Source organism: Zalophus californianus, chromosome 11 (assembly GCF_009762305.2).
Source record: "Zalophus californianus isolate mZalCal1 chromosome 11, mZalCal1.pri.v2, whole genome shotgun sequence".
Taxonomy (NCBI): Eukaryota; Metazoa; Chordata; class Mammalia; order Carnivora; family Otariidae; genus Zalophus; species Zalophus californianus.
Genome location: NC_045605.1, coordinates 17,365,143 through 17,378,988, shown reverse-complemented (window position 1 = coordinate 17,378,988; position 13,846 = coordinate 17,365,143). Strand labels below are relative to the sequence as shown.

At 38.6% G+C, this 13,846-nt stretch overlaps 1 long non-coding RNA gene across 1 annotated transcript in view; it reads left to right on the top strand.

Moving 5' to 3' along the window:
• Nucleotides 1-13,243, top strand: part of LOC113914202 — a 52,745-nt gene extending 39,502 nt beyond the window's left edge. The window contains exons 2-3 of the long non-coding RNA XR_003517408.1: nt 8,116-8,214; nt 12,322-13,243. This is a non-coding gene — a long non-coding RNA (uncharacterized LOC113914202). The remainder of the gene's footprint in view (nt 1-8,115; nt 8,215-12,321) is intronic.
• The last annotated feature ends 603 nt before the right edge of the window (nt 13,244-13,846 follow it).

Here is a 13,846-nt window from a genome sequence, read left to right as displayed (position 1 = left end):
CCCCATGTTGGGCTCCCTGCTCAGTGGGGAGTCTGTTTGTCTCCCTGTCCCTCTGCCCCCCTCCCTGCTCTCTCTCTCTCTAAAATAAATAGATAAATCTTTCTTTAATTTTATTTATTCTTAAAGATTTTATTTATTTGAGTGAGAGAGAGAGTATGAGCGGGGAGAGGGGCAGAGGCAGAGTGAGAAGCAGACTCCCCGCTGAGCAGGGAGCCTGATGTGAGGCTCGATCCCAGGACGCTGAGATCGTGACCTGAGCCAAAGACAGACACTTAACAGACTGAACCACCCAGGCGCCGTGGTAAATCGTTTTTTAAAAAATTGGTACATCTTGTAGTCTTTTAAAGTACTCACATTAAAATATAAATTTTATGTAGTTTATACAGATCTTGTTTTCCAAATGAAACATAATGTGAATTTTCAAAAGTGGCAAAGTACCCTTCACAAATTTTATTTTAATGACTGCATGGTCATTTACACAACCATTAAATATTTTTATACATCTTATTATGTCATTTCCTCATTTCTTGCAGGTTTAAGTACAAACTTGGCATTGCCTCCCAGACTATTATTAAACTTTGCCTTGCCTCGTCTCATGCTTTCCTCCTTCACATTCTATACTAGCTGTACTTAGGTTCCATGTGTCATATTCTGTCTCATCTCCTGGACTCTATATACGTGTGTCATTCTAAGACATTTTTATTCTTTTTCCTCCTCATTCCCTCTCTCCATGTCTCCCACTCCTTTTTTCTAGTTAACACCTACCAATCTGATGGCAGGAGAGTGTGTAGATAGAGAAATAGAGGGAGGTCTAAGACTAACTCCTTGGTACCTCACTTATAAAAGAGAACCAGGAGAAGGCTGAAGAAAAAAAATGAACGAGAACTGGCCAAAGAAGAGAACCAGGAGAATACAGTATCACAGAAAGAAAGCAAGGAAAAGAAATGTCACAATTTATAGGCCAACAGAACAGAATAGAGTCCATAAATAGACCCATGCCATATATTGTCATATTGCATATATATTGTCATGTATTGCATATATTGTCAATTGATTTTGACAAAAGAAATAAGGTAACTAAATGAGGGACAAAACTAGCCTTTTCAACAAAGGGGGCTGGAACAACCAGATATCCATATAGAAAGGGAGAACTTTAAACTTGACCTCACACCGTATACAAAATTAACTCAAATCATGTACCAAAATGTAAGGATTAAACTACAAAATTTCTAGATGAAAGCATAAAATATAATCTTTGAGATTTTGGAGTAGGCAAATAATTCTTAGGACATAAAAGCATGAATCATAAGAAAAAATTTCATGAAATGAACATCAAAATTAAAATATTCTCAAACACCATTAAGAAAATGAAAAGACAAGCCATAAAGTGGGGGGAAAATGTATGAATGTATGATTTATTTAGAATATAAAGAACACTTGCATCTCAATAAGACAAACAGCCCATAAAAACATAAGCCAAAGCTTTGAACACTTTATAAAAAAGATATGCAAATAGTTAATGAGCACAAGAGATGTTCAGCATCATTAGTCATCAGGGAAATGTAAGTTATAACTACAAGATACCACAAAACATCTATTAGACCAATTAAAATTTTGAAAAGTGACCATGACAAGTGTTGGTGAGGTGTGGAGTAACTGGAACTCTCATCATTGCTAGTGAGACTGTAAAATGGTACAACCACTTTGGAAATAGCTTGGTATTTCTTATAAATTAAAATATGCACTTTATGACCCCGCAATTCCATCCTAAGTATTTATCCAAGTGAAGTGAAAATATATGTCCACACAAATACTGATACATGAATGTTCACGACAGCTTTATTTGTAAAAGCCCCAGACCAGAAACATCCCAGATGTCTATCAACAGGTGGATAAACAAATTGTAGCTTGTCTATACAATCTCCATATTACTCATAATAAAAAGGAATGAGCCGCTAATACATGCAGTAACAGATAAATCTCAAAAACATAGTGAGCAAAATAAGTCAAAAAAAGAATACATCATGTATAATTCCATTAATATGAAGCTCTAAGAAAAATCTAAAATACAGTAGCAGCATTATCAGTTGTTGTTTAGGGTCAGGATGATTGTGGGGATGGAGTGGAATGGGCACAAGGGTCCCTTTTGTGGTAGTGGTTGGTATAGAGATGAATATATTTGTCAAAATTCATCAAATTGTACACTTAATATGTGTATGTTTTATTGGAAATTACACATCAATAAACTTGATTTTAAAAAATTGTTTCAATTGCTCTTGAGACTTCAGCTAAATCAAGGACAGAAAAGGGGCTTTGGAAATGGCAATATTAGAAGTCATGGGTAATGTCATTAAGAAGACTTTCAGTGAAGGGGGGGTGAGGACCAAAACCTAATTGAAGTGGGTTTATTTCGTTTAACATTTTTTTAATTTCAATATAGTTAAAGTACAGTGTTATATTAGTTTCAGGTGTACAATAGTCATTCAATTCTGTACCTTTCTCAGTACTATTTAATCCCATCACCTATATCACTTACCCTTCCCTCTCCCCCCCATAACCACCTGTTTGTTCTCTCTTGTTAAGAGTCTGTTTCTTGGTTTGTCTCTTTTTTCCCCCTTTGCTCATTTGTTTCTGAAATTCCACATATACATGAAATCATATGGTATTTGTCTTTCCTGACTTATTTCGCTTAGCATTATTTGCTCTAGCTCCATCCACTTCTTTATCCATTCATCTGTCGATAGACATTTGGGCTGCTTCCGTAATTTACCGATTGTAAATAATGCTGAAATAAACAGAGGGGTACATGTATCCCTTTGAATTAATGTTTTTGTATTCTTTGGGTAAATCCCCAGTAGTGCGATAATTGGATCATAGGGTAGTTCTATTTTTAACTTGAGGAACCCCCATACTGTCTTCCAGACTGGCTGCACCAGTTTGCATTTCCACCAACAGTGTAGGAGGGTTCCTTTTTCTCCACATCCTTGCCATCACCTGTTGTTTCTTGTGTTGTTGACTTTAGCCATTCTGACAGGTGGGAGGTGACAGCTCATTGTACTTTTAATTGCATTTCCCTGATGATGAGTGATGTTGAGCATCTTTTCATGTGCCTGTGGGCCATCTGTTTGCCTTCTTTGGAGAAATGTCTTTTCATGCCTTCTGCCCGTTTTTTAATTGGATTAGTTGTTGTTTGGGTGTTAAGTTGTATTAACTCTTTATATTTCTTGGGTACTAACCCTTTGTTGGATATGTCATTTGCAAATCTCTCCTCCCACTCAGTAGGTTGCCTTTTAGTTGATTGTTTCCTTCACTGTGCAGAAGCTTTTTATTTTGATGTAGTTCCAACAGATTATTTTTGCTTGTTTCCCTTGTCTCAGGAGACCTCTAGAAAAATATTATGGCTAATGGCAGAGAAATGACTGCGTGTGCTCTCTTCTAGGATTTTTATGTTTCAGGTCTCACATTTAGATCCCTAATCCATTTTGGGTTTTTGTGTACGGTATAAGAAAGTGGTCTAGTTTCTTTCTGTTGTATGTAGCTGTCCAGTTTTCCCAACAGCATTTGTTGAAGAGAACTGTGCCATTGCATATTCTTGCCTTTGTTGCATAGTTTCAGATCTCACACTGAAGTCCTCAGTCTATCTTGAGGGTTTTTTTTGTGTGTATGGTGTAAGAAAGTGGTCCAGTTTCATTCCTTTGCATGTAGCTGTCCAGTTATCCCTGCACCGTTTGTTGAAAACGCTTTTTCTCTTTGTATATTCTTGCCTCCTTTGTTGTAGATTAATTGACCATGTAATTGTGGGTTTATTTTTGGGCTGTCTGTTCTGTTCCATTGATCTATGGGTCTATTTTTGTGTTAGTACCATACTGTTTTGGATTACTACAGTTTTGTAGTATATCTTGAAATCTGGAATTGTGATACCTCCAGTTTTGTTTTTCTTTTACAAGATTGCTTTGGCTATTCAGGGTCTTTTGTGGTCCCATACAAATTTTAGGATTGTTTGTTCTAGTTCTGTGAAAAATGCTGTTAGTATTTTGCTAGGGATTGCATTATATCTGTAGATTGCTATGGGTAGCATGGACAAGTTAATATTTTTTCTCCCAATCCATGAGCATGGAATATCTTTCCATTTGTTACCTTCAGTTTCTCTCATCAGTATTTTATAGTTTTCAGACCACAGGTCTTTCACCTCTTTGGTTAAGTTTATTCCTAGGTATCTTACTGTTTTTTGGAGCAATTGCAAATGGGATTGCTTTCTTAATTCCACTTTCTGCTGCTTCATTATTAGTTTGCAGGAATACAACAGATGTCTGTATATTGATTTTGTATCCTGCAACTTTACTGAATTCATTTATCAGTTTTAGTAGTTTTTTTGGTGGAGTCTTTAGGGTTTTCTATATATAGTATGTCATCTGCAAATAGTGAAAAGTTTTACTTCTTCCTTACCAATTTGGATGCCGTTTATTTCTTTTTGTTGTCTGATTGTTGTGGCTAGGACTTCAGGTAATAGGTTGAATAAAAGTAGTGAGAGTGGCCATCCTTGTCTAGTTCCTGACCTTAGAGGAAAGGCTCTCAGTTTTTCCACATTGTTAGATGTGAGTTTTTCCGTATAAGGCCTTTATTCAGACCTACTTTGTTGAGGGTTTTTATCATGAATGGATGTTATATTTTGTCAAATGCCTTTTCTACATCTCCTGAAAGGATCAAATGTTGATTGACTTGCAAATATTGGACCATTCTTGCAGGCCAGGAATCCCTCTTGATTGTGGTGAGTGTTTTTTTTTTTTTTTTTTTTTAATGTGGTGTTGGATTCGATTTGCTAGTATTTTGTTGAGGATTTCTGCATCTATGTTCATCAGAGATATTGGCCTGTAGTTCTTTTTTTCTGGTGTCTTTATCTGGTTTTGGTATCAGGGTGGTACTGGCCTCATAGATTTAATTTAGAAGTGTTCCTTCCTCTTCTATGTTTTGCAGTAGTTTGAGACAAATAGGTATTAACTCTTTTTTAAATGTTTGGTAGAATTTGCTTGTGAAGCTACCTGGTCCTAGACTTTTGTTCGTAGGGAGTTTTTGATTACGGATTCAGTTTCATTGCTGGTTATCAGTCTGTTCAAATTTTCTATTTCTTCCTGTTTCAGTTTTAGTAGGTTATATGTCTTGGAATTTATTTCTTTTAGGTTGTCCAATTTGTTGGCATATAAGGTTTTTCATGATCTTCTCTTAGAATCCTTTGTATTTCTGTGGTGTTGGTTTTTTCTCTTCTCTCATCTGTGATTTTACTTGGGCCTTTTTTCTTTTGATGAGTCTGGCTAGTGGTTTATCAATTTTGTTGACCTTTTCAAAGAAAAAGCTCCAGGTTTAATCTGTTCTATTGTTTTTTGTTTGTTTCTGTATCATTTATTTCTGCTCTAATCTTTATTATTTCCTTCCTTCTACTGGTTTGGGGCTTTGTTTGTTCTTTTTCTACCTCCGTTAGGTGTAAGGTTAGGTTGTTTGAGATTTTTCCTCTTGACGTAGGCCTGTATTACTATAAAATTCCTCTTAGAACAGATTTTGTTGCATCCCAAAGATTTTGGACCATTGTATTTTCATCTTCATTTGTCTCCATATATTTTTTTATTCCTCTTTTTCGGTTGACCCATTCGTTGTTTAATAGCATGTTATTTAACATTCATGTATTTGTGCTCTTTCCAGATTTTTTTCCTGTGGTTGATTTCTAGTTTTACACCATTGTGATCAGAAAAGCTGCATGGAGGACTTCAGCCTTTGAATTTGTTGAGACTTATTTTGTGGTCTAAGCTGTGAACTCTTCTGGAGAATGTTTTGTGTGCACTTAGAAAGAATGTGTGTTCTGCTGTTTTGGGATGGAATGTTCTGAATATATCTGTTAGATCCATCTGGTCCAGTGTGTCATTCAAAGTCATTGTTTCCTTGTTGATTTTGTTTGGAAGATTTATCCACTGATACATGTGGAGTGTTACAGCCCCCTGCTTTATTCTGTCAGTATCAAATACCTTGGTACTAACTGCTTTATAGATTTGGATGCTCCCATGTCCATGTTGTGTGTGTAAATATTTACAATTGATATATCTTCTTGTTCTGTCACTCCCTTTGATTATGCAGTGTCCTTTATCTCGTCTTTTTTTTAATTTTGTCTGATCTATTTCTATGCTGGCTTCTCACTTCCATTTGCATGATAAATGCTTTTCCATCCTTTCACTTGTAATCTGCATGTGCCTTTAGGTCTGAAATTATAGATGGGTCTTGCTTTTTTATCCATTCCATCATCCTGTGTCTTTTGATTGGAGCCATTTAGTCCATTTACAGAAAAAATGGCATTTAAAATAACATAATGTAGCCATTCTGGAAAACGGATTCTCCTCACTCCTGGAGTTTCCTATATATCTAGGGTTTTTCTGAATTATGTAGTCTAATCTTTGTGTGGCTGAATTCTCTGATTAGCTTAGTGGTGAGCCAATAATTGGATACAGAGTTCCTTAGATGCCTAGAACCATTGTCTTCCAGTCTTTGCAGAAGGGCTGTGTATGTGTATGGGGGCAGGTCTTCAACATCCAGCCAAGCTGTTTACAACTCTGTTTTAGCCTTTACTTTCTGCTTGAGTGGAGCCTCAATGTTACCCAGAAGTGAGGTCCTAGGACCTTCTCAGCTCTTTCCTGAGCATGTGCATGGTGCTGGCCTTGCACACAACTTTATGCATCCGTATTGCCTTCTAGAGTCCTAGGAACAGGTCACAGCATTTCAGAGACTATCAATCAGTAGATATCTTATTCATTTTTCTTCTATCCCCCCGATTTTTGGTTATCCTATTGTGTTTTGAACAAACAACTCCTTTCTGCATCTCTAGTAGTTGCCAGGCTGCTGGCTTTAGCTGTGATTGTGGGCTATGGTTTTCATGGCCCCCATAGAGTTGGAGGAGGGGGTGGTGGTGGAATGGGAATAGGGCAAGTTAGAATGCCACAAGGCTTATTGTTCTTGCCAAGATTTGGCCCTTTTTTCCTGAAAATGTTTCCCGATTACTTGACAGTTTCTCCCAGTGTTCTCATGGCTTTTATAGAGAACTTTTAGATGTCCTGACTGCCATTTTTACTATCACCTGTATCATCTTATTTTTTTAAACTGAAAATGTCAAATAGATTAAATAAGAGGTCTATTTATACTGTAAAGAACAGTGATGTAGTCTTCTAATAGTCAAATTTTTGTTTATTTGACAGAGACACAGCGAAAGGGAACACAGGCAGGGGAAGTGGGAGAGGGAGAGGCAGGCTTCCCGTGGAGCAGGGAGCCCGATGCAGGGCTTGATCCCAGGACCCCGGGACCATGACCTGAGCCAAAGACAGACCCTTAACAACTGAGCCACCCAGGTGCCCCAGAATAGTCAAATATTTTATTGTGGAAAGAGATGTTGGGGAAAAAGGCAATGAGGAAAGGATGAATTTTACATCCTGATTCTGTAAGTGCTCTACCTGGTTAGGAGGTACATGTAAATATCAGCTTGGAGGGAAGGTTATGTATTAAGTGGAAATAGCCATATTCCTCAAGATTCATTAATAAAAAATCGGGAATGTTATTAGGAATTAAGGTGGTCTCTGGCTATGTTAAACATGGAGGAATATTTTACTCTGGAAAATTCAACCTCCCTAAGCACTTGAAAAAATAGAAGGGCTTCCTTTTTTCCAACAAATCACAAGTTAGAACAAAATCTCTCATACAGTGTCTCTTTAAGACTCTAAACTGTCAGGCATTTAATCTTAAAAAGGTGTACTGGGTCACACCATTATCGGGCTGGTAGATAACAAGCACTGAAATGCAATGTCTACCCTCTAAAGCAGTGGTTAGTTCTGAGCCTTTTGCTACCATGACATGCTTGATAAATGATGCTCTTATGTGGGAAACACTCTCAAGGGCACATTCATATTTTGACAAACATCTCCCAAATTTGGAAGTCATGCGCTGTGATAATTTGTAATCATCAGAACAGTTAACTGCCCATCTGTAGTGGTGGCCTTTTGTGATCAATTGCAGAGATGAACCTGCCCTACAGCCCAGGTTCATTTCTCAGCATTCTGTCTATAATGCCTTTCTCTTGTGTCCCAGAATTCATAGATATGTAATTTCAGCACTTTGGGCTCCAAAGACTTCAAGAAGATGACACCTGTTCACCACACTCTTGCCTAGAAGACAGTCAAATATTTGGTAGGTTTTAGATTTTGAAATATGAAAGTTAACTACAAGCATATACCATCATGCCATTGAGTCTAAAATTCAGTTCTGTCTTTTTGTATTTACTATTCAAGAACTAAGACAAGTTTCTGGTGAAGCATGACCCTTTGTATAAGCAGATGTGGAAAGGGGAATGCTTGTTTTCCATGCTTGAACAGCAAGAACAGTAATAGAAGTTCCTGTAAATGGTTTTCATTTCTGTTCCTTTTAAAGTGTCATTAGAATGACTGGTCTATCATGTAGGTTACAATATTTGCTGGTAAACAACTTAGTCACATGTTTCTTCTGAAATGATAAGAGTGATTAAAATGCATGAGACTGTTTCCTGGAATGAATCATTCAAGCATCCTTTCTGGTGATGGGAACTGAATTAGAAAAGTGAGCTTATACAACTTAAGTATACTTAAGTATCTTCATGTGGTGTTTTTTATGTAAGAGGATTTTTTCCCCACCTCAAACATTTGCTAACACCAATAATTTGTTTTATGTAACATACATTTTGAAAAGTAAAAACCATTTCCTGACCAGTGCATCATGGCCCTTAGTGTAGCATTATATCCTTGGCTTTCTCCTACCTTTTCCCGATTTTTAATTTAGGTGGAAAAAAGAGTGGAGGGTGAAGGATTTGGGAACTGTGGAGAAGGGAATTCTAATAGCTTGTGTACTGAGAATATATACTATAGAACTTTGCTCAAATTGCATGAAAAGTGAGGATTCCCTTTCTGCTTGGCAATGCAACAGAGCCTAGCTGACCTCCAGGTGTCTACCATACAGTATCTATTCTGTGGAGGGAAGGCACTTTACCACAGAATGACTAGACTATGTATCTTTCATCTTTACTGTGTAATAGATCAATGTTTTTAATTCCAAGGCCTCATAATAGAAAAGTCTTACCCCTCTCAGATTGCAGCAATTCTCAAGAGGAATGCACATTACATCCTTTGCAAATTTCTACCAGTCAAGATGTCAGTCTTGTAGAGTCTACATTATAAAAGAAAAAGATAAAATTATACATTTGGAAAACAAAAGTCATCTTAAATATGCTTTTATTCTATAAACAGTGCCCCTTCCCCCAAAATGACAAAATGCATTGGGGGATGATGTCTTATTATCCGTGGATGAGAATTACTGCTACAAATGAGTGGTCTCCAAATTCACTGGGGGTGGGCAGAACCTGTTAAACTTGTATTAATATTTTTAGCTAACAAGGGAACCAAATTAGACTTTACTAATAGTGAAAGTTAACACTGATACCACTCAGTTGAGAGTAAGTCGACACTTACCTGTGACACACTGAACCTGAGTGTTCTGAGGAAAGAAAGAGAATTTGAGTGTGGAAGGTTTAACAGTGGTACTTTCCTTCCTTTGCTACTTTTTATCACATTGTGACTTAGGCAGTTTAATTTAAGTGGAATTTATAAGCCTAAACACAACACAATAATTAGATTAAAATTAAGCATCTTTAATGTGAAAATACCTGTACCATTGAGTTTTTAGAGCCATGGAGTATTTAATGAAAAAAACTTAGGATCAAGCTAAAGCAGTTCTTAAAAACTTATGTTAGAAAACAATAAAGCAAAATTAGCTAAGCCTACACTTTGAGGAGATAGGAAAAATAAACTCAAAGCATGTAATAAGAACAAGCCAAAGCTAATAAAATAGAACACAAATTAGAAAAGCCTTACAAAAGGTTGATTATTTGAAACAATTGACAAAACTGCCAAGGTGGATTTAAAAAAGTAGTCTAATAAACCTCAGGAATGAAAAGATTGCTGCAGATGCAGACATTTAGAAAGAGATAAGCAATTTAATGCCCATATTTGAGAGAAAGTGAGCACAAGCAGGGGGAGTGACAGGGAGAGGGAGAAGCAGGCTCCCCACTGAGCAGGGAGCCCAATGTGGGGCTCCTGGGATCATGACCTGAGCTGAAGGCAGATGCTTAACGATGGAGCCACCCAGGCACCCCTAATGGCAATATTTAAAATTTAAATATGATGGAAAAATCTCTAGAACAATAACTGCTAAAAGTCAGTTCTATTAAAAGTAAAATTAGAGAACCGAAATAGTAAAAACTATTAAGGGAATTGAAACAATAGTTAAAAATTCTTCCACAAAGAAAACTCTGGGGCTATATGGTCTATAAAACATCAAAGGAAAATTTCTAATCTTCTAAAAATAATAGCAGAGAATTTTTAAAAATAGGAACTATTCTGGAACTCATGAAGATAGCATGATTTTGGTATACAATTCCAATGAGGACAGTGTAAGAAAATGTATAGGCCATTATAAACTTAGCAATAGTGTTCAAAAAGATTAATATTTCACAAGCAAGTTTTATGTAACCAAGGAATGCAAAATTGGCATAATACTAGGACATGCACAATAAGGAGAAAACCCATATAGAATTCTATAGATGATGGGAAAGCATTTGAGAAAATTCAGCATCCAGATGTAAAACACAGTAAAAATAAGGGGCCTTCCATAAACTAAGAATAGTCACAAAGTTTGGAAGCAAATTTCATAACTTAATGGAGACAAAGTTTTCATTTGTATCAGCAACAAGACAAAAGCACCTGCCATCACTCCTATTGAAGAGTGTCCTTGATATCCTACCTAACAGTAAAATAAGAAAAAAGGACTGGAATGAAAACAATTTTAATAGACAAAAGGCAATCGTATTTCAACATAGCACCAGTTAGACGGATCTATTTAGAAACAAATACTACTTACGTTAAAGAAAAAATTAGGAACTTTTTTTTTTTTTTGAAGATAAGAAACCTCAGGAGGGGAACGAAACTGCATTATTTGGAAAGATTTAAAACCTAAATAGAACATACTATGATCATGGCTAGGAAATCTCATAAAGCTAGCAGTTTTCAAATGGATCTTTGGATTCTTTCATTGCACCTCCAATCAAAAACCCAACAGAAATTTCCCAAAACAACACAACAAACCTAAGTCTTGTTTATATGAATGCCACAACTTCTATGGAACAGCAAAGGCCAAAGAACGGCCAAGACACTCTGGATGGAAACGGTCAGGGAACAAGAAGTTCTGTCCCCTTCAGGGTTCCAGGTGGACTAAGAATCAAAGTGGACATGAGACAGATGAACAGAAAAAAAAATTTAATAGTGTCCATATGGGGGACCCTACCCGGACATGGAAAGCCTAGAGACAGGCAAAATGAGGTGACTAAGGTCATTTGAACTAAGGAGAAAAGGGTAGGGGGTCTGGGATTTCAGGGGAAAGGACTGTACTTCACAGGGTGATGAATTGTTTGGTCATTAGAGGTTTACCCTGCCATACAGATGGTTCACTCAGATAAAATTAATCTCTGCCCGTAACTCTTGTTCTGGGGAAGACCACCAATTTAGACTCTTACATGTAGTTAAGGGAGGAGCAAAAATTTATCCTGATCTCATAGGGTCTTGATTGCCTTCAGCTCGGAATAAGCTTTATGCCAAAGTGGTTCATTTTGGGGCAGCCTGCCCTGGGCCCCTACAGTTACCTTCTTTGAAACTTCCATGAATTTTTACACATAAAAGTCGAGCTGGTAGCAGATATACCGAGGTAACAGCCACATCAGCATAACCCAGAAAATCATGGCGGCCGCGTTGAAAATGGGAGGAAGGGTGGAGGTGCCGTGAGCAACCGAACTAATCTGCAAGGCTGACCACCAGTGGGCGGGACCCTGCAGCCAGGCACCCCAGACAGAGGGGTACCTACACTGGGAAGACGAGTCCTCGTTTGGCTTTAAAAACCAGAGGGGCTTCACTTTGTGGGTATTTCATAAGTGGGGCTTAACATCGGGAACCTTAAAAATCAGTGGGCTCAACTCAGAGCTGGAAAGCAGTAGGAAATGAAGTCCCCACCCTTAAAGAGAACAGCATAACAAACTACCCCACCCAGATACAGCATAGAAGCAGCAATTTGAAGAGCCTAGGGTCTATGGGGAAGGAGTTGTATTCACTCATCTCAGAACTGGTGGTGAAGGGGCAGGGATCTTTAGGAGATGTCTCAAGAACAAAAGAGCTGATGGTGTCTCTTCTCTCCCCTGTCCGCCCCCCCGCCCCCCACCAGCCTAGATGCACAGACACCAGCGGGAACCAGTGTGGAACACTCACCACCTAGCTTTTGCTAACAGCATGCCTTGCTCCTGAGTTCTCCTGAAGACTGTCCCATCCAACTTGCCTCACTCCAAAGGCCTCCCTCCAAAGTGATACCACAAGGGCCTCATTGCACAGCCTCAACAGGGGTCAGCGCCACTCCGATGTGACTCGTGCCCCGGGGAGAGGAGGAGATAACCACACACACAGTAGTTCAATGGCAGCCCCAGCAAGGGGCAGCAGGCAGACATCTGCCTGCCTGCCCCACCCGCCAACAGAAACCTTATAGGGTGGGGACAGCACAAAGAGAACCCAGTAGTTTAGGGTCACTGCAGCCACCACAGAAGACTGGGGACAGACATCTGCTCTGACTCATGACCTTGCCCACCAATGAAAGCCTCTTGGGGACAACAGAAGCAGAAAACCCTGTAGTTTGATGCAGTCACAGTTCCAGCAAGTGGGCTGAAGGCAAACATCTGGTCTGACCTAAGCCAAGCCCAGAGTGGCCCCAGACTGGCACCGTAACAGCACAGGGACCAAACCCTGATGACAACAACTGGCCTAAAGGCAAATGTGGCTCAACCACAACAGTAGGGTGCATGCAACACACATAGGAGACACCCCTGAAACACCAGGTTCTAGTGAGGAGGGGACATTGCACTACAGGGCATTTCAGGATCTTTTCATAAGGCCACTTCTTTCAAGATCAGGAGACAGAGCTTACTTTAATACATAGAAGCAGAGTTAGGAATTATGTCCCAAATGAAACAACAGGACAAAAAAGAGAATTTAATGTAATTGTCATAAAGATACTCACTGGACTTAAAGATCTCCATGTGACCTTCAACAAAGACAGAAAATATAAAAAAGAGGGGCACCTGGGTGTCTCAGTCGGTTAAGCGTCTGCCTTCGGCTCAGGTCATGATCCCAGGGTCCTGGGATCGAGCCCCACGTCAGGCTCCTTGCTCAGCAGGGGGCAAAGAGTTCTGAAATTAAAAATATGCCAGTGTGAATAAGTAGACTAGAGGAAGCAGAAAAACAGACAAGAAGCTAGAAGACCATAATGGAGAGTAACCAAGCTGAATAGGAGAAAAAAAAAAAAAAAAAAGGTTAAGAGAACTCAGCAACATCATGTGTAATAACATTCACATTCTAGGGATCCCAGAAGGAGAAGAGAGAGAAAAGGGGGAAGAAATTTTGATTAAGTATCTGAAAGCTTTCCTAATCTGGGGAAGTATCTAAAACTTTCCAAAATCTAGGTCCAGGAGGCACAGAGAGCCACCAAAAAGAAAACAAAAATCAACCCCAGGAGGTCTACACCAAGACACATAATTAAAATGGCAAAAAGTAGTGAGAAATTTAAAAGCAGCAAGAGAAAAAACAATTACATACGTACAAGAGAACCTCCAGAAAGCGGTGAGCAGATTTTTCAGCAGAAACTTTGAACATATCATCCCACTCCCCTCTGGACTGCAAAGTGCTGAAAGAAAAAAAGCCGC